Here is a 27,449-nt window from a genome sequence, read left to right as displayed (position 1 = left end):
TGTTCCAGCATTTCCGTTCAAATGCATCTTTTGTTTCCCCTCTAAGAATCAGTGAGCACATCAGCAATCTCCCATGGAACAGGAAATGTGGAAAGCAAAACAGATTTCTGTTTCTTTGAACGTTTAAGGATGTTTTTTATATTTTTCCATTTCTGAGCTGTATCATTAATTATGCATAAAATTAGACTTTTTGATTTAAGAATCCAAAAACGCAACAACATGATTCGAGCATGCTTTCTGGAGGCAACACTTTTCTCGCTAATTGAAGTGAGAGACGATACGCTTTAATAAAATCAAAAAAATCAAACAAAGAAACGAGAGATGATGAGATAGGACTAAAAAGGAAACAAAAAAACAACGTTTTTCAATTCATGTTGCTGATACTTTGACTCGTCACTCGGCACGGTTGATGAGAACAGCTGAACAGTCGCACAAAAACCAAAAAAAACGCACACACGCACCCACGCACCCACGCACCCACGCAGCCGAAACACAAACACAAAAAGAAACAAACGCACACATTCACTCACACGTACTCAACACGTTTTTTTGTTCATTGTATGGGGTGCATTGGGTGGATTAAGGCACGGGATAGAACAGTTTGAATGAGGAGACACTTTTATATAATGTGTTGCAGAAACAGTCATGTGCACCGGAGCTGGGGAAAAAGACTGACCACTATAGCAACAGGAGTCACACACACACACACAAACACACACACACGCGTGCATACTGTGAGCTACACTCTAATACACTTCAAATCACAAGCTCAGCGTTCCTTGGACGAAGTTATCGATGATTCATTTTGTGTTTTATCAAAGATATAGGAGTACCATTAAAAAGTGATCAGTCAACTACCAGGCATGAGGAGGCTGGTTTTAATTGCCCATTCATCAAAAGGGTTCCTCAAGTAGATCCAGCACTGAAATATCAGGCATGAACCAACTGAAGTCCACTACATTAATAACGCTACTGATGAACCTCGCATACACACACTCTCCTGCTGGCTCACTATTAAAACTCATTTCACACACACACGGGAGTGGACAACAACAATAATCACACACTGACACACCTCTCTCACATACACACACACACGCGCACACACACACGCACACACACACTCCAACTAACAAATATATTCATAATTTATACACATTGTTACAAGGACAGTCACTTAAAAGAACACGATGCTGTCAAATACAAACAATTGGAGGCAGGCTCACTGTATTACAAAACATCCAGTACTTTATCATAGAGTACAATGGCATACATCATAATATACTGTAGTAATCAAATCTATGCCATGCTTAAACAATCATGAATAAACACAGTCTCTGTATACTGCCTAGTAGCATCAAGAAACCCTAAATCTCACCATCTCATTCCAGCCATTTTATATAAGCTTAAAATGCACGGCCTCTAAGGATGTGTTCAGCCAATTCCCTGCAGAGCATGCCACATGAAGAACAACGCCGGTTTAAAACAGGAATTAAACTGGTTCATTCATTTTGTTCTCTTTGGTTCCATTACTAGGCTTCAAGACACTTACAGGCATTTGAGCATTTTTTGTCATGTTTTGGGAATTCTTGCTTTTATCCATTTTACCGATGCATGCACTCTAACGAAACAGTTTTCGGTCACTTCCCCAGAATTATGCGTGCTGCCTGCCTAGTTTTTCCCACACAAGCGGCTGCATCCACTGACAATTCATCCGTCTCTTTCTGCTCTCATTTTCTGGTTTTAGCCTTTGCACTAAACCCTGCGCCTCCGGATGAGCTGTGTTAGCTGCTGAGCAGCTGCCCTGGGCCAGGACTTGGCTGGTGTTGTTATTAAGGGTTACCCTAAATGCATTGAATGGGTTAAAATAAGCTTGAAGACACATGCAGACGACACTCACACACACACTTATCTTGTGTCTCCTTCAGACGATGGATTGATGAGAAAAATCTTCAAAGTGGCAAAGCGAAGCCAGGCTGGTGTTTGATGTGAGGATAATGATTTAGGTATGCTGCTGCCTGAGAAAGAGACATTTCCATGCCAACCTGAATGGGGCCTGGAAACCCTCATTTAGGGCTGTGAGTTGGAAACCAGAAATTTGGAGGGTCTGATGAATATTACAAGCATGAGATTTGCTGCTCGGAGGTCTGAACAAGGAAGTTCTGAAAGAGAAGTCTGGCGGAAGGTTAGGTAGTTAAGAGAGCACACTACAGCTCACTACCACTTTCACACGCCATTCCTCCAGGGGGCAGCAGCAACCATGTCCAAGTGCTGGGCTGCCAATTGCTGCCAATTAAGGTGATCGCCAGTCAGTGTCCCAGCTTGCAATTCGTGAGGCTGTTGGTTTATTTGGTGGCCGTGACGCCTTCATTTAAAATAAATAAATAAAAGTCATCTTTATGCGTCTATGTAGTTTTCCTTTTTGTATATGTTTGTTTTTGTCACCATCTTGACATAATAATCCGTTTGGACTGGTCAACCAAGAGGTCGAGAGAGACAGAGCTGTCCCTGGAACATAGTAAGGTTGCTCTCTGCCTGGACGCGTACATTTAACACCACGCTGATTTCTCACATAGATCCACATCTTAAATCAGGTTAGAGACCAGTTAACTAGATCTAAGATCGCTAGACATAAGGAGCAGCAAAATCAGTAGGTTAGTTATTCGTTTTGTAACATTGGTTGGTGTTTAACCTTTTCACGCGTGAGTTGCAAACATCTCTAACGGTCGCCCTGAGGGCAATACTTTTTTAATGCGCATGATGTCAGAATGCTCTCACTGTTCCAAAAATGTGGTTGTTACGCAACAGGACAATTAACCCATGCTGCCCTTAAACCAAGGCACGCCTGCTAATTAACTGTAGGCTGTTTCAACTTGTCAATTTAAAAAAAATGTAAAAAACGGTTTAAATTGAGGTGTGTTCCGCCTCCTCATTAATTCACATAGTAGTAGCCCATTATACTGTTTCGGGCCTATTTACGTTTGAGGCATTACTGAGCCGGACAAAAGTTATTTCTTCTACAAGAGTCCAAGCACAAACGTTTTCCTCCTCGGCATATTTCCCTGCTGGTGCCCACATTGACTTCACTAATAATAATAACTTTGGACATGTGCGCGTTCCTATAAAAGTAAGTGCCTTATCACATGATCATTATAGTTTCTGTATATCTAGTTGTTAACATTTACACAGTAGCACACCGTATATACAGTACTAGTCAAAAGTTTGGACACACCTACTCATTCCAGGGATTTTCTTTATTTCAAAAAAAAATTCTACATTGTAGAATAATAGTGAAAACATCAAAACTATGAAATAACACATTCTCTCAACCAGCTTCATGAGGTAGTCACCTGGAATGCATTTCAATTAACAGGTGTGTCTTGTTAAAAGTTAATTTGTGGAATATCTTTCCTTAATGCATTTGAGCCAATCAGTTGTGTTGTGACAAGGTAGGGGTGGTATACAGAAGATAGCTCTATTTTGTAAGAACAGCTCAAATAAGAAAAGAGAAACGACAGTCCATCATTACTTTAAACTGTAATAGCTACTGTAAATTGGACAGTGCAGTTAGATTAACAAGAATTTAAGCTTTCTGCCAATATCAGATATGTCTATGTCCTGGGAAATGTTCTTGTTACTTACAACCCTGTGCTAATCGCATTAGCCTACGTTAGTTCAACCATCCCGAGGGGGACTCACCAATCCTGTAGAGGTTTTAACTTCTTGCTCCTACTTGAGACGCAGATGTCTCAAGTAGACACCTGGAAATGCAAATGCGCTACGCTAAATGCTAAATGTACTCGTTAAAACTCAAACGTTCATCAAAATTCACATGCAGGGTATTGAATTAAAGCTACACTCGTTGTGAACCTAGCCAACAAGTCAGATTTTTAAAATGCTTTTCGGCGAAAGCATGAGAAGCTATTATCTGATAGCATGCAACACCCCAAAATGCCTGAATGCCATGTAAACAAAGATTTAGCTTAGCCGGCACTACACAAAACGCAGAAATAAAATATAAAACATTCATTACCTTTGACGAGCTTCTTTCTTGGCACTTCTATATGCCCCATAAACATCACTATTGGGTCTTTTTTTCGTTTAAATCGGTCCATATATACCCAAAATAGCTTTCTATGGAAGCTGTGTCATTCAGAAAAAAACATTGTTTTTAAACGCTGCATCATTTTTTAAAATTAAAAAAGTTGACGATAAACTTTCACAAAACACTTCGAAATACTTTTGTAATCCAACTTTAGGTATTAGTAAACGTTTATAATCTATCAAAATGATTACAGGGCGATGTATATTCAATAGCTCCTCGTCTTCACATCAATGGCTGCCAATGTGCACATTCAAAACATCCTGGTGGAGACCGGAAGAAATTGAATCCAGTTAGTTGCATTTACCAAGAAAAAAGTCCCTGGAAAATGACGACAATGGCGACATCGTGTGGAATCTGTAGGAATTGCATGCAGGTCGATAATTAATTTTGTGCCCTTTTAACAACCCATGAAAGTGACGCATGGAAATAATTTTTAGCTTTCAGAGAGCAGTTTTTCTTGCGCTTTTCGATGAAACACACAATCTGTTATAGTCACAGCCGTGATTTAACCAGTTTTAGAAACGTCAGAGTGTTTTCTATCTACACATACTAATCATATGCATATACTATATTCCTGGCATGAGTAGCAGGACGCTGAAAAGTTGCGCGATTTTTAACAGAATGTTCGAAAAAGGAAGGGGTAGACTTAAGACATGAAGGTCAGACAATCTGGAAAATTTCAAGAATTTAAACGTTTCTTCAAGTGCAGTCGCAAAAACCATCAAGCGCTATAATGAAACTGGCTCTCATGAGGACCGCCATAGGAAAGGAAGACCCAGAGTTACCTCTGCTGCAGAGGATAAGTTCATTAGAGTTAACAGCCTCAGAAATTGCAGCCCAAATAAATGCTTCACAGAGTTCAACAGACATCTCAACATCAACTGTTCAGAGGGGACTGAGTGAATCAGGCCTTTGTGGTCGATTTGCTGCAAAGACACCACTACCAAAGGACACCAATAAGAAGACTTGCTTGGGCCAAGAAACCAAGACTTGCTTGGGCCAAGATCTGGCCTCCACAATCAACTGACCTCAACCCAATTGAGATGGTTTGGGATGAGTTAAGTAAAGGAAATTCAGTTAACAAGTGCTCAGCATATATGGGAACTCCTTCAAGACTGTAGGAAAAGCATTCCAGGTGAAGCTGGTTGAGAGAATGCCAAGAGTGTGCAAAGCTGTCATCAACGCAAAGGGTGGCTACTTTGAAGAATCTCAAATATAAAATATATTTTGATTTGCTTTGCACTTGGTGACTACATGATTCCATTTGTGTTATTTCATAGTTTTGATGTTTTCACTATTGATCTACAATGAAGAAAATAGTCAAAAATAAATAAAAATTCTTCAATGAGTAGGTGTGTCCAAACGTTTGACTGGTATTGTATGTATGGAGCTGTATGTATTTACTGTTTTATTCACATGTTTTCAAGTTCTGGTGACAAATCATGCATTCCGATTCTTGCATACACTGTAATGGACACATATGATAAGTGTAAACATCCCTTTTTGAAGGTTGTACTGATTATGATGAGCTAAGCTAATTGCCAGCTGGCGCCATGTTTGTTGACATCATACAATGCATTACGTTGTCACGTAAGATGTCACAAAGATGTTATAACAAAAACGAGATGAAGGGATGGTTCAATCGTCTTTCGGGTAAACTTACGGAAGTGAATGATGGTAGACGACACACCCGTGAGGTCACCCGTGATGTGATAAAATGTAAATAGTATTTGCTATTAGCTAATTCATATTATGGTTTCTTTCAGCCGAGAGTTAGCTAAATATGAGCGCTCGTGTTAGGTCAATCTTTCCTCAGTTAGCGCTACGACTAATGTAGCCTGAATTTTCCGGTTTTGGATGAGAATTGTGTCATTGTGTCGCTACTTCTGTGAATGTCTGAACATTGCATCCAAAAAATAAACTGCTCACATTGAGGACATAATGTTTTAAGGACTGTGTTTGTGAAAAATGTTTATGTGAAAAAGCAGTGTGGCCAGCTGAAACGCTGACTGTTGCATCAGTCGTAACTGGACGCTCTAAGTACAGTGTTCTGATCACACCGGTTTGAGCGCACGCTGCGGGGACCACTGTAGAACGAGCACTCCTGTGTGTTCGTTCGTGTCAAAGGGTTCACTTCCGTAGTTAGTTAGCCTACATTATAACGAAAGAAGCTCTGTGTCAGCAAACCTGTCGGTCTACGTGTGTGTGTGTGAACGACACTTTAAATGGCTACGGCTCTGCACTGCTGAATGCACTGCAGCTATCGGTTCATCGTTGTCATACAGTAATTCAGTGTGTAATACCCGTCTAAGTCCCTGCGAAGCAGAGGAGCAGGCAGTGTCTGCACCGAGCATGTTAAGCCCACTCAATGTCCTATAGGACAGGCCAATTTAACACTGGAATAAGCCAATTATCTTTGTGAAGTAGACAAATTTACAATAGGATTTCCCCCAATTCCTTCTGGACTCCCATGTCAGAGCTTGGAGTTGCTTTCTAACGGCCACACACACCGCCGCAAGCCTACCCAATACGAACACACACACTTGCATCAGACACACTCCTGGGTGAGCCCCCACTGCGATGAATGTGCCCTCTATTCCTTAAAATGAAAGCCTCCCTCTCGTTCCCTTTGCAATAATGTCTCCAGCAGAGCGGACCGCTGTGTGTACATTTTCATGAGGAAAATCCTCCATAATCCGAGCGGCCAGCGTGAGAGGTGGTTCACGTCAATCTCTGAAGGCAGGAAGAGGCTTGGCGCCTCACGTGCCTGCCACACTCCAGCCCCACATCCCTACATGCTCCAGCCACAAAAGAGACCTCCTCCCTGGGCTTGGCACAGTGGGCCAGCTGCATCCTCCCACACTGTGTTCAGGCGACGGCAGAACAGCCACAGTCGCCTGTGTACAATCAGACCGTGACAAGCTCCAGCAGCAGCATCCATCCACGAGGAGAACACGGGCTCCTCCACAGCCATTTCTCTAAATGGGGACCCCAGGGAAGACATATGTCTTCCTGATTAACCAGTCTGATTGAGAGGGGAGTCACCTAGGTGTCATACTGCGTGTCTTTAACCATCCCCTGTATAGGTAGAGACATTGGGAAGATCTTTGTCTGGTTGAATCACATGTCTTTATCAGTTAGCGTTCTGTAAAGGGGCCACCAGGGAGGTAGAATGTGGAAGAGCTAATTCCATTTTCTGACTGAACAGCATGAGTACATGAGTGTGGGTAACCCTGGCAACGTGGGACTCAGAAGCCCCATTTCCCCCACAACAATTGGAGTGGGAACACGAGAATGAAATCATCTCTCTCTCTCTCTCTCTCTCTCTCTGAGATACCTCCGGGGAACACTCAGTCTTCAACAGTCGCTATTCTAACGAAGGGTCCCGGCACGACACGGCGTCTAACTTCTTTAGCTGAATTGAACGCTACTGAACTGGTAGATGTCTAAAACAGCAGTCAATTCCCTTCCCTGAACTACAAAACCCAAGGGCGGTAGACTGTAGGTCTTTAATAGTCATTAGTTTGGTATCACAAAGGGAAAAGAAGCAATTGATCATCCCCCCTGTGAACGGTGCATTCCCAACTCGGCTGCATGTCTAACAGTCATTTTGCTGAATAAGAGCCTTGGGGGTGCTGTCTGTCTTAAACGCTCTCTTAAACGTCTACAGAGAGTAGCCCGAGGAGAGGATGCGTCATTCGAGACAGTCCCCGGCCCCTCCATTGTCTACTATGGCCGCCACTGGTGGCGTGGCTCTCTTAGAGAGAATAACTTCATATATCTGGAAAGCAAAACACTTTAGCCACACTTGAGATAAGTGTTGCCGTGTTGTTATACGTAAGAGCAAAACTGTGGAATTAACAGCCAGGTTAGGTTTCCGATTTGCCCGGGCCTGCACGATATCACCGCTCTCGAACACTTGCTCTCCCTGTCTCTTTCCCTCACTCATCTTCCTTTTTCTGGCCTTGACCCTTCTATCTCACCATTGGTGTCCTTCCATCTCGCTCTCTCCTCCCTCCATTCGATGTCTGTTGTAATAAACAGTCATGTCTGGTAATGGGAGGTGGTGAGTCCTCCCTGTCACAACAGCAGCACCTCTTTTTCAGCCTCCGTTCTCCTAGCCGCTTTATAGCTGACACAAGTCACTGAGTCAATGTCTTGTCTATACACACACACACACATCTAACCTTCCTCTCAGTTCTCTCTCTCCCCCTCTGGCGTCTCACTCTGGGTAAATACAAAAGCTCTTTGGTGTAAACAATTACGAGCTTTAATTCTGACACAGATTGTTTTGCTCTATTTTAACCGAATTAGCGGAGAGCATTTTGTCTAACGTCCGATGACGTGTTCTCCCAAGACCTTTCGCTGCCAAGGCAAAGCCAGGTCGAAATCCAATGTGCAAGCACAGGAAAAACTGTGCACACAGGCAAACACAGAGACGCACAGAAAGAAAGAAAAGATCCACACATGCATAGTCATTGATCATCAGCCAAACCTATATGCTTTTAATATGAACAAGTGTTAAATATAGCCCACCTGTGTTCCATGTAAAGCACACTGATTCATCAGTAAAATACATGGTGTGATACATACTGCAGTGATTGAAGTGATTATGGATGAGCCAAAGGCTCACAACGATGCACTAAAACCCACACAAAAGGTACTGAAAAGTGATTGAAGGATTTCTAAATACGTGTGTTTGTGTGTGTGTGTTGGAAAGGGGGAGAGGGGGGGGGGGGTAGTGCACAAATCCAGGGGACATGCATCATTTTCCCACAGAGAAAAATGCCAGCTACAGAGGCTTATATTAAAAGCTGGCATGGCTTTACAACATCAAATACATAGCATACTATTCAACCCACTTTAGGCTACTGTACACACAATGGTAAAACACCGCAAATAAAACACATTCACATTCAAACATGGACAGAATTGTTGACAGCAGCCTACTGCTAAAGGGCAATCATAAATCTCAGAAAATGTTTGTCACAGGACAGTGAAACGCGCACCCACACACACACACACACATACGCACTGCTGATTGAACACTCATCACATTACCATATCGGAGAGACAGTCCCGAACACAGCCCAGTCTTGTCACCGCGCGCTCACACCGACACCCCTCAATATCAAGCCAAACACTTGTTATAACCGATTTGATACAAATAATAAATGGATACAATTAAGCTGGTATTATGAAGCGATACTGAGCCGATCACCTTCATTAGGGACGCGCTGATCCTCGTAGACATTGCGCATGCGGCAGGTAAAATATTTGCCTCGCTCACACTCGGGTGTCACTGTCGATTTTTGGTAGGCTACGTGTCTGGTCTGCCGCTACCCCGCGGATCTTTTAACCGTGACAGACAGAAGTGCGCGCACCATCTGCTCGGACTCGGTTCAGTCACGTGAAATATGCACTGGTCCATCTCTCCCAAGTGACCCCGAGACGTGCGCGTGCCCTGTTCACTTAACTGAGTTATGCGGTTGTAATAGATGAAGACAAATTATCTACAAAGATGTGCTTCAGTCTAAATTAATTGCACTCGTAGTCTAGCCCATAGTCAAAATAATAACATGTGTGGGTTTGTCAAGTCTGTTTAAGAGACGTTGTAGACATGGGCTGTTGTTGTATGAAATCGCCCAAAATCTAGTGGAGTAGCCAACACACTTTTTGACATTTCAACATAAAATGTAAGAAAATCGGTTCTCTTTCAGCCCCGCAATTATGCACAGACAAGGTTCACTATAAAACCACCATGCAATTCATCTCGAAGAACGTTTTCAAGAAATAACATAAATGTTTAGTCTATTTAGTCTAATGCATTCAGACTGACAAAGAAATAATGCATTTGATAGGCTACATCGACCAAATAAAAATACGATTTTATCTTCATTTGCTTCTCTAATATCGCGGTTAAAACATATTCTTCCGACTCACCGCGCGCCATGCTTTATCACCTTTTGGTGATGTTAAGAATTAATTTACCTTCAGAGGTCGATCTTTGAATATTGTCTGAAGTTTCTTGCCTCTCGTCGTATCTGCCCGTCTCTAGTGACAAGAGTCACACTGAGTCAAATGTGAACAGGGCAAACGCTGTTGTCGCATCTCTCCCTCGCGCTCCAATAATAAGACCACTGTCTTAATCTCTCATCATGTACACTCGCTCTCTCTCTCTCTCTTCCCATCTCCTCCGTTTTAGCCTACTAACAGTTCACCACCATTTTTCAGGTCAACCTCATCATCATCGTAGTAGCCTGTCCATCAACTAGACTTCATCATCAGTCAAATAAAAATGTAATCAACTTATTTTCATTTTCATCAGTGTTGCCTATTTTATGTTCATATTGAATAACTAGCCCACAGTTCCTGTTGAGGGAAGAGAGAGCTCTGGTTCTGCATGTCCATTAGAATTGTAAGAGAGACTGTTCCTACATAAACACGGTCAGAACAGGGCCAGCCAGATGACAGAGGATGAAAAGACTGATTTATCCACTGGTGTGTGTGTGTGTGTGTGTGTGTGTGTGTGTGTATGTGTGTGTGTGCACTCACTCTGCTCTCTTTATGGACGTGTGAGAGTGTGAGTCCCTCCGGCATTAACGGGTATAGCGTGGCATTGAACGCCTCCCTACTACCCTTCCTCAACCAATAACCCAGGTCACTTCTATCCCCCTAGGATTTATGAGGTGTAACATCATGCTCGCACGCACACAGACACACACACACACAGAAGGACACACGCATACAGACACACCCACCCCATGCACCTCCTTATCACTGAAACACCTTCAAATGATTTATCCACTAGCTAATCTCAATCCTTCCAAACCGTGTGTGTGTGTGTGTGTGTGTCTGTGTTTGAAGGACAGCATCAGCGAGCGAGATGGATGTGGGAGGAGTCTTTCCACCAGTGAGGGTGTGGCTCTCGTATACAGTTGAAGTCAGAGGTTTACATACACTTAGGTTGGAGTCATTAAAACTCGTTTTTCAACCACTTCACAAATTTCTTGTTAACAAAATATAGTTTTGGCAAGTCGGCTACGACATCTACTTTGTGCATGACACAAGTAATTTTTCCAACAATTGTTTACAGACAGATTATTTCACTTATAATTCACTGTATCACAATTCCAGTGGGTCAGAAGTTTACATACACTGAGTTGACTGTGCCTTTAAACAGCTTGGAAAATTCCAGAAAATTATGTCATGGCTTTAGAAGATTCTGATAGACTAATTGACATAATTTGAGTCAATTGGAGGCGTACCTGTGGATGTATTTCAAGGTCTACCTTCAAACTAAGTGCCTCTTTGCTTGACATCATGGGAAAATCAATAGAAATTAGCCAAGACCTCAGAAAAAGAAATGTAGACCTCCACAAGTCTGGTTCATCCTTGGGAGCAATTTCCAAATGCTTGAAGGTACCATGTTCATCTGTACAAACAACAGTATGCAAGTATAAACACCATGGGACCACACAGCCGTCATACCGCTCAGGAAGAAGACGCGTTCTGTCTCCTAGAGATGAACGTACTTTGGTGCAAAATATGCAAATCAATCCCAGAACAACAGCAAAGAACCTTGTGAAGATGCTTGAGGAAAGAGGTACAAAAGTATCTATATCCACAGAAAAACAAGTCCTATATTGACATAACCTGAAAGGCCGCTCAGCAAGGAGGATGCCACTGCTCCAAAACCACCATATAAAAGCCAGACTACGGTTTGCAATTGCACATGGGGACAAAGATCGTACTTTTTGGAGAAATGTCCTCCGGTCTGATGAAACAAAAATAAAACTGTTTGGCCATAATGACCATCATTATGTTTGGAGGAAAAATGGGGAGGCTTGCAAGCCCGAAGAACACCATCCCAACAGTGAAGCACAGGGGTGGCAGCAACATGTTGTGAGGGTGCTTTGCTACAGGAGGGACTGGTGCACTTCACAAAATGGATGGCATCATGAGGGAGGAAAATTATGTCGATATATTGAAGCAACATCTCAAGACATCAGGAAGTTAAAGCTTGGTTGCAAATGGGTCTTCCAAATGGACAATGACCCCAAGCATACTTCCAAACTTGTGGCAAAATGGCGTAAGGACAACAAACTCAAGGTATTGGAGTGGCCATCACAAAGCCCTGACCTCAATCCTATATAAAATATTTGGGCAGAACTGAAAAAGCGTATGCGAGCAAGGAGGCCTACAAACCTGACTCGGTTACACCACCTCTGTCAGCAGGAATGGGCCAAAATTCACCCAACTTAATGTGGAAAGCTTGTGGAAGGCTACCCGATACGTTTGACCCAAGTTAAACAATTTAAAGGCAATGCTACCAAATACTAATTGAGTGTATGTAAACTACCATTAGTCTGGGAATGTGGTGAAAGAAATAAAAGCTGAAATAAATCATTCTCTCTACCATTATTCTGACATTTCTCATTTTTAAAAGAAAGTGGTGATCCTAACTGACCTAGTAATTTATACTAGGATTAAATGTCTGGAATTGTGAAAAATTTAGTTTAAATGAATTTGGCTAAGGTGTATGTAAACTTCTGACTTCAACTGTATCTCTGCCTCTCCTAAATAGCAAGGACAAAGAGCAACAGGGGGCAGACAAAGAAACAGCAAGACACAGACAGTCAGGCATAAACAGGTAATATGATACACAGACAGACATAGAGTACAGTACTGACTCAGGCAGTCACAGACAGACATAGACTTGTGATGTATGATACACAGAGACGAACACTCAGACAGACAGACAGACAGACAGACAGACAGACAGACAGACAGACAGACAGACAGACGTCCTCTCCTCCACCTGGTGGGTGTGTCTCCCCCTCTCCACCTGTCTGTTCATTTGTTCGGACTTCCCTTTCACAGGATGGCAGACAGCAGCACAAATACTGGGACGTGTGTACAGGAGAGTACAGGAGAGCACAGCAGGTGTGTGTTATATGTGCATGTCGTCGAGGGAGGAGAGGGGGAGAGAGGAGTTAGTGTGTGTCTGCAAATATGTGAGATCAAGCGTACGGGATGGAGAGTGGGGGAAATGTGACAGGGTGTGTGTGTGTGTGTGTGTGTGTGTGTGTGTGTGTATTACGACAAAAGTGGGAAAAATGTGACAATGTGTGTGGTGTGTCAACATGAGTGCCTGTGATTGTCTGGATTTACATCTATCCATATATGGGTCCTTCCTTTTGTTTTTCCTTTTCTGCCTCCCTCACTCCGACAGTCATCCCAATGTCATAGCTCCTTTTGCTCCTCTCTTTCAGCCTTTTGCTCCTGCGTGGTCAGAGAAAGAATGGATGGAGAGAGGAGGATGATGGGAGTGGATGAGAAAGCAGCTCGCATCCTGCACAGCTCAGCTAAGCTATTGCTGAGCCCCGACCTGCCTCAATGTCTCTTTAGGCATGAAATGACTCCTCAACCACTCATGTCCCTCAGAAAACACAAGATATACCTGGTTTTGCCTCACTCACCTGAGACCAGATCTTATGTGGCTTTAAAGCGTACGTTGTTTAGCCCACTTCCCTCAGGTAAAGAGACTGCGCTGCTTTGCCCCAAAGGTACTCCACTGCAGCGGAACTGCTTAGACAACAAAAGGATAAATATATACGCAGGCACATTATCCTGTGCACAAAGAAATAATATGTACAGGAAGAATTCACACAATGTAGGTCACTTGGGACGCAGATGTGTGCCAAGCGAAGAACAAAATGCTGACGACAAAAACAACAACAGCCAAATTGATGATTATTACCAGGACAGTAATGACGATAATCATCATTATCATCCAAGCAGAGAGAAAATGACAAAGTTTCCCAAATTATATGGTGGCTTTTTGTGTCCACCACATGCAGAGCACTGAGTTGGCGATACTGTGCCTGCATTTACACCGATAAAATGTTCTGTGCCTGTAATTGAATTCCAAATAATTGTGTCATTATATTTCCAGTGAATGTGAATTTCATGATCTACGTTCACCATTTTATGACTGACATGGCTGTCCACATATTATCGTCACTCTGTTGTACTATATTATAGATAATTAAGTCGTGGCATTATGTATTTACAGTAAGTGTGGTGTGAACGAGCATTTATAACTTTCAATCCACCAACCCTTTATTTTCCCACCATGTAAGTAATTTGTCACCACAGGGATGGTGCAATTTACAGGGTATTCAAGGCTCCTGCCACCGCAAATACATTGATATCTACTTTCCTGACATCTGGTCTTTTACAAAGATCATTTCTTTGATCTGTTTCAGGTTCACCATCACTTAGCTATTTTAGTCTGTCTGCTCATCCATCCTCATCTTCGTCTCTCTCTCCCCATTTTCTTCCCCCGTCTCTCCCCCGTCTCGTACTCTTTCATCATCTCTCTTTCTCTGCCTCGTCCCCCCTTTTCTTTTCTTTTTATCTGCCGGTCTCTTCTCTTTCCCTCTCCCCCCTCTCTTTCCTTGTCTCTGTGAATTAGCTGTGCTGGTCTGTAACGTAGCTTGTCTCAGCCCTGGGCTACGTCTCTGAGTTCCATGTAGACAGTGCATGAAGCATGGCTAACATGGCTGCCCTTGTTGCTGTGCATGTAAGGTTTCTGACTGTGTGGTTTGCCCATGTCTGTTTTAGTGTGGACCTACAGGTAGCTGCCAAAATAAAGGAAATTGGGCATTGGGCCACAACGAGCCAGAACTGCTTCAACTCATCTTGGCATAGATTCTACAAGTGCCTCAAACTTCATTGGAGGGATGCAATACCATTCCTCCACAAGAAATGCCATCACCTGGTGTTTTGTTGATGGTGGTGGGAGAACGCCGTCTCAGGCGCCACTCCAGAATCTCACATAAGTGTTCAATTGGGTTGAGATTTGGTGACTGAGATGGCCGTGGCATATGGTTAACATAATTTTCATGCTCATCAAACCATTCAGGGACCACTCGTGCCCTGTGGATGGGGGCATTGTCATCCTATCGGGGCATAGCCTTGGTAGCCAAAATAATGGCCTGCCCAGAATTTGCATGATGGGATGTTAATTGCTTAATTCACTCAGGAACCACACCTGTGTGGCAGCACCTGCTTTCAATATACTTTGTATCCCTCATTTACTCATTTTTTTGGGGGCAGTTACCTGTATGTGTGCCCATGTGTGTGGGGTGTGTCCTCCTGCCTCCGGGGCAGGGTTTCCCAAGGGGTGCACGTTTTGGTTATTGCCCTGTCACTACACAGCTGATTCAAATAATCAACTAATCCTCCAGCTTTGATCATTTGAATCAGATCAAAACAAAAACGTACAGCCCTTGGGGCCCCGAGGACCGAGTTTGGGAAACCTTGCTGTAGCGTGTTGTCGTTAATGTGTGTATGTTAGTGCGCTCAACAGTGTGCGGCATGAACTCAGCTGCATGCTCACACCTGAATCTCCTCTGACTAAATAAACACAGACACACACACACACACCCCGACACACTCAAACTTGTACACATGGATATTTCCCATGCATCGCTCCCTTATCTCCCTCTCTCCAGCGCTCCCTCCCTCTTCTTTTCATCTCCCTCGCTTTTTCGCCATCCACCAGATGGCTGACCCATCTGCTCCCTCTCTCTTTCCCTCTCTCTCCACCTCAATCTCTTTTTCCCCATAACTCCCATGTTTCATATGGTAGAAATCCAAGCTCTCCTGTACACAAGATCCTCCATCGCCGTTTGTGGGGAGTAATTTACTCTTCTTACTATCAAACCTAGCATCACATTGGCTTAGCTTGAACCAGTGTGTGTGTGTGTGTGTGTGTGTGTGCGTGCCTGTGTCCGGCTATCCCCTGGTTCCCCCCATCTCTTCATCCTTGCCATGTGCTCAGAAGTTTCCCAGAGCGAGTGCAGGGGTATTGTGCTGTAATCATAAGGCAGTGGAGTCCTAGCTCATCTCTGTCTTTGAGGCTCTGTGACCTTCCTTTTATAGATAGCTAAAGCCCTGCTGAGAGAGGCTTCTGACTGACAGGTGAGAAGACGACACCAGATACACTTCTAGAGATGAGCAAGTACACACGCACACACACACGCACACACACACACACACACACACACACACACACACACACACACACACACACACACACACAGACACACACACACACACACACACACACACACACACACACACACACACACACACACAGAGAGAGAGAGAGACACTCAGATACAGACATACACACACAATTAGCCCGAGGTGAAGGGAGGTATAGGATACTGATCAATTCCGACACACGCAGTGAGAGTCAACAAGGACATAGAGAGGCAGACAGGCAGGCAGATAGACAGGCACGCAGAGAACATACAAATACTCCCAAACACAGACATCAATACACAACCAGACAGACACATAATTATAAAACCACTCAGCACACACACCCACACACTCTCACACCAGTAAATAGCATAGCTTCAGTGAGAAAGAGAGATTTGAAAGGACTGAGAAGTTTTGCAGAAGTGCAGCCTACTCTTGAGAAGAGAATTACAAGGAGAGATGGGGAAAATTGAAATCTCTGACAGGAATGCTTTCCGATGCCACGGTTGTACTTGAAACATTGAACAAAGAGAAAGGCGGTGTACTGTTTCTGTAGAAAAATAAAATACACTGATGGTGTGTCTGTGTGTGTGTGTGTAAACGTATGTGTGTCCGTGTGTCCATTCGCGTGTGTCCATGTGTCACAGCTGCTACCAGGGACACACCTGGACAGAGCAGTGTGTGACCTGAGACCTCAGGTGTGGCTAAAGCTATTTCCAGAGGAAGGATGGAGGGGTCAACGTGTGTACAGGGTTGGCTGTATTCATGTGGAATAAACAAAACCACCCAAAACCCTGTGTGTCTGTGACTTAATCAAATAAAACAATGTCTTTGTAACCAAGAGCAGCCTGTCACACCCCATACAACACCTTGCCCAAATCGCCCTGGGCGGCCTGGCTCTACCTTACTTTTTCGGAGCAGACGGACGAGGAGCAGCGTAGAGCCAAGGACCTCCAGCCCCATCCTCTCATCTCCTGCTTTAACCCTTCATTAAACCCACTCAGTGTTTAACCCCTCGCTGACTGAGCCCTGCCTGCCTCACACGGCCCTCTGGTGGGATTCCAGCTGAGCTCAGTGCCAATTAGTGAGATAAAAGCCAAGGCTACATCAGCCGGATCTGAGCCAGGCATTACAAGACTCAGGTGAAACAAACAAACAAATGAATCCCAACAATCAACCAGACGTGTGTGTGTGTGTGTGTGTGTGTGTGTGTGTGTGTGTGTGTGTGTGTGTGTGTGTGTGTGTGTGTGTGTGTGTGTGTGTGTGTGTGTGTGTGTGTGTGTGTGTGTGAAAAGGGAGAGATAGATGGAGAACAGATGAAGTGTGTGTGTGTGTAAGCGACACACACACACACACAGAGAAAGAGGATGAAGGTTTGTGTGCATAGTGTCTGTGTCTAAGGGTCGTTGTGGGAGTAGTAAGGGTCGTTGTGATTGCAGTAAACAGATAAACAGATGAAAGCAGCAAACGAGTCAAAAAGAACAGAAGGAGTAATTCTGCTTGGAGGTGAGAAAAAGCCTTTAATGTTTCATGTTAGGGGACGACGCTGGTGAAGGACTGACAACGAAGAGTCGCAGTGCATCTTTACAAGGCAGTGCTTAAGAACAACAGAGAGAGGAGGGACAGCAGCCAGCTAGAGGCAGAGAGGCAGTACCCTACTCAGGAAAGATCAGAAACAAGGGACCATAATAAGGCTCACATAAGGATCAGCCGTGCAGAGCCGTTAGATCAAGGGAACTTTGGTAATGAGCAGGCATGAGGATCACAGGTAAGACACAGCACATATTCCATTTGTTATAGTTCACAGAGAATAAAGTAAAAATAATTTCATTTAAATGGATTGAATGTGGTTCTAGGTGGTTAGGGAGCATTGCTTACCATGGTTAATGGTCAAGTGCTATGTTAATGGTCAAGTGCCTACGTTGGATCCACAGAACAGAGGGGCAGAGGACCAGGCGCAACGCTGCCCCTGTGCCCTTGAAGCGAAAAGGGCTGCATGAGCAGACTGCTGAAAAAGGCCTTGGAGAGGTGCTGATGAGAGAGAGAGAGCAGAGCACCAGTGAACTGAATCATCACCACCATCATTGTAATGAGAGGAGATCTGTCCTGAGACAGAGGAGAGAAGGAGAGAGAGAGGGGGGGGGGGGGAGAGAAGGGAATTGAAAGAGAGGGAGGTAGGTAGGGAGAAAGTAAGGGAGAGGAGGGGAGAGAGGCAAGGGAGAGAGAGATCAAAGGGAAGAGAAAGGGGGGCAGAGAGAAGATGATAGGGAGAGGGATAGGAAAAGCGGGAGAGCTAGAGAGAGAGAGAGAGAGAGAGAGAGAGAGAGAGAGGGGCAGAGAGAACAGGATGGGAAGAGGGATAGGGAGAGAAAGAGGAGAGGGGGAAGAGGGATTCAGAGAGTGTGTGGGAGAGCGAAGAAAAACAGAAAGAGCTGAGAGAGGGAATAGAGGAAAAGAGGGCTATGGGGACTGTGATACAAATATTTGTATGGCTTTCTGCTGCAGTTCTGACGAGGGAGCAGAAGCTGGATACCACTGAAGACTGCTGGGTGTTTGAGGTTGTGGCACTCCAACTCCAACTGTCAAAAGGAATAGACAAGAACACAGAGCAAAGGGCAAGGCAGGGCCGGACTACGGCATTTGGGGCCCCGAGGCACATTAAAATCAAATCAAATTGTATTTGTCACATGCGCCGAATACAACCTTACAGTGAAATGCTTACTTACAAACCCTTAACCAACAATGTAATTTCAAGAAAATACCCCCAAAAAAGTAAGAGATAAGAATAACAAATAATTAAAGAGCAGCAATAAATAACAATAACGGGGCTATACAGTTGAAGTCGGAAGTTAACCTTAGCCAAATACATTTAAACTCAGTTTTTCACAATTCCTGACATTTAATCCTAGTAAAAACTCCACTTTATTTTAAGAATGTGAAATGTCAGAATAATAGTATAATGAGAGAATGATTTATTTCAGCTTTTATTTCTTTCATCACATTCCCATTGGCATAGAAGTTTACATACACTCAATTAGTATTTGCTAGCATTGCCTTTAAATTGTTTAACTTGGGTCAAACGTATTGGGTAGCCTTCCACAAGCTTCCCACAATAAGCTGGGTGTAATTTACAACATTTAACGGGCCAAACTTATTGGCCCATTGGGACCATTTCCCAAGCACCTTGGGCTCCTGAGTGGCGCAGCGGTCTAAGACACTGCATCTCAGTGCAAGATATGTCATTACAGTCCCTAGTTCGAATCCAGGTTGTATCACATCCAGGCCGTGACTGGGAGACCCATAGGGGCGGTGCACAATTGGCCCAACATTGTCCTGGTTTTGTCATTGTAAATAAGAAGTTGTTCTTAACTGACTTGCCTAGTTAAATAAAAAAATATCTCTGTGCAGTCAGACATTTGATCATTTTGTGCCACCGGGGCCACAATAATTTGCCCCCTCTCTGATTGTCTGAGTGTGACACCCTCCCCATGGGTTACTGCAGCTAGTGTTGGCATCACTGCCACTACCTGGGTGGGGGCACCCCACTGGAATTCCCACTGGGTAGGGAAGTAATCAGAATTTTCTTGTACTGTATATTATGCTCACCCACCCGGGGACATTGGCTTTGTAGGACCAACTTTGCCAGGCAGCCACACACTCTTGAAGGGGCAGTGCTGCTTTAGTGGGTCTCTGACTGCATTTATCTTTCTATCGTGGCTGCGTATAGGCTACTTGCAGTAGGCCTATATAAACAGATAAGGACTTCTCCTTGGTGTATGAGGTCGCTCAGTTGGGTGTCTAGGGTATAGGGTTGGGGACTGTTCCATCACGATAGGACGATATGTTCAAATGTACAGTATATCCCATGTCCGCAGAAAATGGAAAGCTCTCTCGGTCACAACTCCCAATCGCAGACACACATGGGCTCTGGCATTTGCAACCATTTTCCTTTTGCACTCACTTTTCCAAACACAAAAACAACACACACCCCCACCTTCCATCACAATACACCTGCACATACACACAGACTGTGGCTTCGATGTCCTCTGTTGGCTGTCTTTTTTCTCCGTACCATGTTGATTCCTACCTTATTTTAGGCTTTTGAGTACTTTTCTGTTCCAGTTCCATATATTTGCAGATGTATCATTTCAATAATTATCCTTTCTTCTAATGCTGTCTTTTATCTATTTATAAATACTAGGAATAGAAAGTCGAATACAAATTATTTGACAACATTCTCTGTCTTGAATGGTAGTGTATTTGTAGTTAATTTCTTTATCAATTGTATTTGATTGTTTTCCTTTTTTTTCTCCTTTTTAAATATTTTGTATTTATTTTTACAATCCCTACAATGGAGAGTGTTGGGTGTTCCATTTACTCGACTCCTCTATGGGGATTTTGTATTATTTAGAATAGCCATGGAGTCCGTCATTATTCCTTCATTACTGTTTAGTGTCATTAGAGTGTCAGATGCAGAGTCAATGTAGGACACACACTGCAATTTAAGCTTCTATAAGTCACCTGATGTCCGCTTCGTAGAACAGTCATAGGTTGCGTCTCTAACGGCACCCTATAACCTACACTATAGTGTAGGTACTACTTTTGACCAGAAGTAGTGCGCTATATAGGGAGTAGGGTGCCATACATGATCATATATTACTTTCTGTGTGAGTGGGTACTTACACAGAACCCTAGAACATCTGTCAATCACCCCGTCCGAGCCACTAGAGCCTGTGTTAGTCGGCAGTGCCATTGCCACATCCATCCCTGCGGATCATCTGTCAATGGCGTCCTCCCCTCCTCTCTCATTACCCTCGCATCCACTTCCAGCCTGAATTACAATTGCAGAGTCAGTAAACAGGCAGGAAGCCGAGGGGCTGGGCCTGAGTAATGAGCTCTGAGGTGTTTAATTAATGCCTCCCCTTCCACTGGTGTACTGGGCGGGCGTTCAGGCCAGAGGGAGATGGCATTGATCGGGCTGGGCCTGAATGGACCTGCGGGGTTGGTGGAGGGGGGAGGTGGGCGATGGACCGAGGTCGCCCTGGGGGAGATTAAGTGGAAATCTAGGAGAAGAGAGAGGACTTCACGCCTCGCTGCAGAGTCTGGCTCTGGCTGAGATGGGTCTGCAGAGGCCTGGCAATGAATGTCAAAAACCCTGCAGTCCTTCGAGAAATTTCAAACCTCCAAAAGCACTGTACTTTACTTCCCCCAGATACATGCAGGCAGGCAGAGAGCTAGCCTATTTCCATAACTAGTACGGCCGATGATGTGATGAATCTAAAATGAAATCATTTAATCTTGCATGTCATAAACTAGTCATTTGATGTTGGATACATGAACACGGTGCTCCGTACACCACACTGCCATGTAGCATATACAAAATTCTAAAAAATACATTTGAATTTGGTGCACACCCCCCACATACAAGGTCAGACACACAGCAACTTAAACGATGTGTCGCCCTGACAAATGTTAGTACATACAAACAATACCAAGCGCTAAAACCAGCAGGCTCTCAAAATGTATCTTGATACCCTGAAAAAAAAAAAAACAGAATCGAGACGCAATCCACTCTCCAGTCCTACAGGGCATGATGGTCGCCACATGTTAAAAGGACAACAGCAATAAAAAAACAAGTGCCACATAGGAGTAAGTGGACTGGCCATGGCAGAGACCATCGCTCTTACTGCCATGTCTTTAGTGGCTCCTTTTGACCCCCTGTCTGTATGCCTGGGAGGCCCTTATGCTGCTGACGATAAAACAGACATGCCACATTTATACAGTCAGGTGTCATGACAAGGTCCAAACAGCCCTGAGCCCCGGGGCTCCTCTGGGACACGCTGTGCTAATAGTGGAGCTATCATTATCACCATCACCATCATCAAGAGCAACATGCAGCAGCAACTGTGGCAGCAACCCACTCTAAGTGCCTAGAAAGGACAAGGACCCGACTCGAGAAGGGACCGGCCCTGTCAGACTGCACGTAGAGACTGCCAATGTTTATCTCAGTGAGGCTTTTATTCATTCGTGCAGCCAAATGAATTGATGGGAAAGCCATTGCCAAAACCAGGAGAGGGGAAAAACAGGCTAGAGGACACCGCGCAGCAGCAGCCGCCACTGCCGAGCCCGGAGGGATGAAAAACGGCACCTCTCAAATGAGGCGAGAGCAGCAGCCTCTTGCGCGACCGATGATAGGGATGCGCAAAAAAGCACGAACACAATTATCCCTCGAAACTGGCATGAGTTTAAGGACTCGAGCACGCTGATTACACGACGCCCCAAGGGCCTTCGGGGTGGACACGAGACAGCGCGCCCAGAAACATTACCTCAGCCAAATAACACTTCTCATTTGTTTGGTTGATGTACGTACAGCATCCAGGATGAGAGAAATTAATAGCTATTACTCTGGTACACTCAATCATCACCGACGGCACACACTCGTGTATCTTTGTGTTTTTCTCTATGATCTTGGAGCTCACACCTTCAATGGGATAACGGTTTTAGATAAACATGAAGTTTGAAGTGGATCTGTGCTCATCCAAGACTCTCCTCCCCCAGGAGTCTTGGCCTTAATCAGATCGAGTGGCTGAGACCAAAATCACATATGACCACCTGACAGATGGCATAACGTGGGCACAGAGGTTATTTTCTGACACTGAAAATCATCATGCTGGCACCTTCCAATATCGCCAGCTGGTCTTTTTCTAAATGCTCGCTCTCATTTAGGTTCAAACAATGTTATTTTCACCATTTGTCACGCCATCCCCCCCGATGTCACAATCCAGTAGTCGATTTGAAAAGCATTGCGAGAGTGGAGAGAGCAAATCATAACGGAGGTAGTGACACTGAAAAAGCCAAATGGCCCTATACCATGGGTGAAGACCTCCGGTCATGGCTGGCTACAGGTTGTATAAGCCTTCCATTCCAGTTCTTCCATACAAGAAAGCTCATCATGCTCGAAAGAGAAGACCAACATTAGTTTAATACTAGAATCATGTATTATAAATCCTGCACTTATCCTTAAAATAGTCTATACCCACATTACCTTTCAGTGTCATATCAAAGTGGTCTACTTACCAGGAAGTTAAGTGCTCTGTATGATTCCAGCTTGCCATTGTGATGGTGTGGGTCCACCATGGTGTAATTCTCATCTCTTCATTTACTCAGCGCAGAGAGCTGGAAAGGAAGGCTCATTTCCATTTATTGAAATCCCATTTATATTCCATCTGCTAACTATCCACCTGTGAAACTAGTTTTTAACCATGGCTGGAAGGTGCAGGGGCTTCGACGGCTACCAATCGCTTTTATTAGTGTTTATTTCCCGCCATAAAACCACTGAAGGGACTCACACAGCCCCGCGCAGATCATTACATTGTAAAGCACAGGGACAGAGCGGCATATAACATTAGCATTGAGAAGCTAAGTGTGTCGGAGAGAGAAAAAAATATATATACATTTCCCTTCCAATTAATGAAAAAAATATATATAAAACCATTGGAGGGGAAGTTAAGTGAGGGGGGAAATATACCGTTTTCCACACAGGAAGCACAATTAGTGATAGATATGTAATTAGCAACTCCTATAGTTGAAAGGTAAACACTGCAGCTACTCCCCAATGATCACAGAGCAGGGTTAGAGCTATAGCTGTCGGTTGAGGAACAGAAAAACTCAGGATCTCAACAGATGACAAAATACCAACAGAAAATGGGGAAAGGAGCTATATCAAGGGATGGAGAAAAGAAGAAAAAGATCAAATGACAGAAGTGAGAATGTGTTGTGTGTATGAATAAAATACACATCTACAGTAAACACAGGAGGAAAAACAAGAGGACCTAAATCAAATAAAAACACATTTCCTGTTAACAAAAACATCAAAGGTTTACTGAGAAAAGATTTGCTTTCCCAGTTTTTGTTAGAAGGTAGATCTGTAACGTTGTAAGAGATGCAGACTATTCCTACACTGAGTAAGAGGGATTTGACTCATCAGCCTCTTCACTAGAAAACGGCACCCCCTTTCTGAAACACGTCGTGTGTGGGAACTGCAGCAAACTGTTCGTGAAAGGAATCCATCCCTCCTTCCCCTCTCTATATGTTCTGTTCCTGGTATTGGTGGTGCAGCTTCAATACGTGATTGACCTGTCCTCCGCTATAGGCGTCTCGGTATGTGGACTGGTAGATGGCTCTGCGGCCCAACTCGCACGCCTCCTCTACAGACATACCCTGTCTCAGCCCGCTGTCCACCACTCCATACGCATACATGGAGCCAGAGCCCACCGCAAATAGGTCCCCACACACACGGTTCCCCTCTGAGTCCACGTAGTACAGCCCTAAAGAGGTAGGAGACAGGAGTCAGTCTGTACCATCTGACATTCAGGGAGGGGCGGGGAGTATAGCAAGGTAAGAAAGCAGCAAGGTTCGTTGCACAGGCTTCATGAATTCTGACTCAGGTGTTGAACTTTGTCAGGGAAATTGAGAAGGTGTACACACACACACACACACACACACTTCTCTCACACACACATAATAGATCCACACACACAGTGCGGTGCGGTGCCCTCCAGAGGGAATGTGAACAGCTGCATCCTCTCCGAGTAAACCAAGCCCAACGAAACCTGCTGATGAGGCGCACCCCGACACACTGCCTGTCTGTCCTCCCTCCCTTCCCGGGGAAGTGCTCCAGGCCTTATTGATCCCTCCCAACACATCCAAATTAATTATCGACCCGTACCTGGTCCAAGTAGGTGACCTGACCTCGGAACTCAGAGGAAAGACAGAGAAAGAGACGGCCAAAGAACAACATCCACACAATAACAACTATATTCATATTTACACTCGCCCACTCACATAAGCTACACTTGATAATGCAAGTGTAACCCTCTCACCAGGCTCGAATTTGACTCTCACGATATTAACTTACGATATTAACTTAACTTATCTCAAATAAGAATCCCCATTGTAAACTATCTAGGGTGATGAAAACTAGGGTATTAACTTCAGATGGAATGATTATAGATTTTTGTTATCGTATAAGAATATACTTTCCCATGCATTAAATGAAATTGAAACAGGAAATGACTCTGTCAAGGCCACCTACATAAGGGTCAAGATGTGTATCATTACATTTTCAATGCACCACATCAGAATAAATATAAAATAATAAACCCCAATGAGTCGTGCACAACCCATGTCCAAATTATTTCAAGCTGGCTTAACTTCGCTAGCGCGCGTTGGAGCTCAAAAGAAAATGACAACACACATAAAGTCCAGAAGCACCCCACCGTTGTGGTTACTCACTACTCGTATATATTCCCTCAGCGAAGTGTGGCAATTCTGTGCAGATTTCCTCACAAGATCCACAGCAAGCAAAGCTATCAATGCAGACAGTACTCTTTAGCAGTAACCGATATCCCATGGGAACATGAACTCCTTAATCTTTCCCAAGCAATTCTCACTCGGTTTGACACGATTCTAGGATAACCTCAAGGCTGTCAAATACCTCCACGATGAGAGGGTAGCTTCAGTCTTTACTAAGTATTTCTTAACAAAATTATAACAACTCTCTTATAAAATAAAATCGGTATTTCCCTTCAAAACTCGGTAGGTATGGGTTTGGTTCTATTTTTATCGTCTTCTTTTATTATTTTTCTTCACCAAGGGTCATAATGTAATGTCCATCCTTTACTCAACTTCTCTCTCCCTCTCTTTTTTCCCCCCCAGGCCTCCCGTTAACCAGGTCAACTCTCCCATTGGCCACAGCTTAACAAGTGACCTTATTGGTCAAAACGTAAACTTAAACACTTACACATTACCAAGTAATTATAACAAATAAACAAAATACTTGGTTCTAACAAGGGTATTACACAAGCACAGTCACAGTCATAATGGAGGCTGGTGTATCTGCAAGGATGACTTGTGAGACAGTTTGTTCCCCAACATGACTCACAGAGGGCTTGATCACAGTGACGCAGTGGCAGAGTGACTGGCACCACCAGCCTGCGTTTTGTTCCTCCACCAGAGAGCCAACCTACAGATGATGAATCAGGAAGGGAAAGGCCTGTTTATCTCAATACCATCACAACGTGAACCTGTGAGAATTGTAGATCGCACACACAGGCTAGTGTTGCACTGTATACCGAAACTAGAACAACGGTTTGGTACTAGTTCTGTCAATAGCAGCCAATGTGTGGTGTTCAATGTAGGCCTACATTTCAAGAGACTTTAGAGAAGAAAAGAACATGCCGGGCTTGACATTAACCTGGTTATCCACTTGTCCTTCAGACAAGGTGACTGAAAATGTTGGGTTTGATGCAAGAAACCACTTTACAAAATAAAATGCATCATTATTTTTATTTTATTTTTAATTGTTTTATTTCACCTTTATTTAACCAGGTAGGCAAGTTGAGAACAAGTTCTCATTTACAATTGCGATCTGGCCAAGATAAAGCAAAGCAGTTCGACACATACAATAACACAGAGTTACACATGGAGTAAAACAAACATACAGTCAATAATACAGTATAAACAAGTCTATATACGATGTGAGCAAATGAGGTGAGATAAGGGAAGTAAAGGCAAAAAAAGGCCATGGTGGCAAAGTAAATACAATATAGCAAGTAAAACACTGGAATGGTAGATTTGCAGTGGAAGAATGTGCAAAGTAGAAATAAAAATAATGGGGTGCAAAGGAGCAAAATAAATAAACAAAATAAATACAGTAGGGAAAGAGGTAGTTGTTTGGGTTAAATTATAGAAGGGCTATGTACAGGTGCAGTAATCTGTGAGCTGCTCTGACATTTGGTGCTTAAAGCTAGTGAGGGAGATAAGTGTTTCCAGTTTCAGAGATTTTTGTAGTTCGTTCCAGTCATTGGCAGCAGAAAACTGGAAGGAGAGGCGGCCAAAGAAAGTATTGGTTTTGGGGGTGACCAGAGAGATATACCTGCTGGAGCGCGTGCTACAGGTGGGTGATGCTATGGTGACCAGCGAGCTGAGATAAGGGGGGACTTTACCTAGCAGGGTCTTGTAGATGACATGGAGCCAGTGGGTTTGGCGACGAGTATGAAGCGAGAACCAGCCAACGAGAGCGTACAGGTCGCAATGGTGGGTAATATATGGGGCTTTGGTGACAAAACGGATTGCACTGTGATAGACTGCATCCAATTTGTTGAGTAGGGTATTGGAGGCTATTTTGTAAATGACATCGCCGAAGTCGAGGATTGGTAGGATGGTCAGTTTTACAAGGGTATGTTTGGCAGCATGAGTAAAGGATGCTTTGTTGCGAAATAGGAAG

At 43.9% G+C, this 27,449-nt stretch overlaps 1 protein-coding gene and 1 pseudogene across 1 annotated transcript in view; both read right to left on the bottom strand.

Moving 5' to 3' along the window:
* Window positions 1-10,167, bottom strand: part of LOC139377059 (uncharacterized) — a 129,731-nt gene extending 119,564 nt beyond the window's left edge. The window contains exon 1 of the mRNA XM_071120108.1: window positions 10,097-10,167. The gene's annotated coding sequence lies outside the window, so the exon portion shown is untranslated. The remainder of the gene's footprint in view (window positions 1-10,096) is intronic.
* A 2,815-nt stretch (window positions 10,168-12,982) lies between these two features.
* The window catches only part of LOC139377058 (proteasome subunit beta type-5-like), a 34,132-nt pseudogene continuing 19,665 nt past the window's right edge, over window positions 12,983-27,449 (bottom strand).

The sequence above is a fragment of the Oncorhynchus clarkii genome, chromosome 20, assembly GCF_045791955.1.
Source record: "Oncorhynchus clarkii lewisi isolate Uvic-CL-2024 chromosome 20, UVic_Ocla_1.0, whole genome shotgun sequence".
Classification (NCBI taxonomy): Eukaryota; Metazoa; Chordata; class Actinopteri; order Salmoniformes; family Salmonidae; genus Oncorhynchus; species Oncorhynchus clarkii.
The sequence above is the reverse complement of the archived record's forward strand: the minus strand, read 5'-3'. Positions and strand labels throughout refer to the sequence as shown.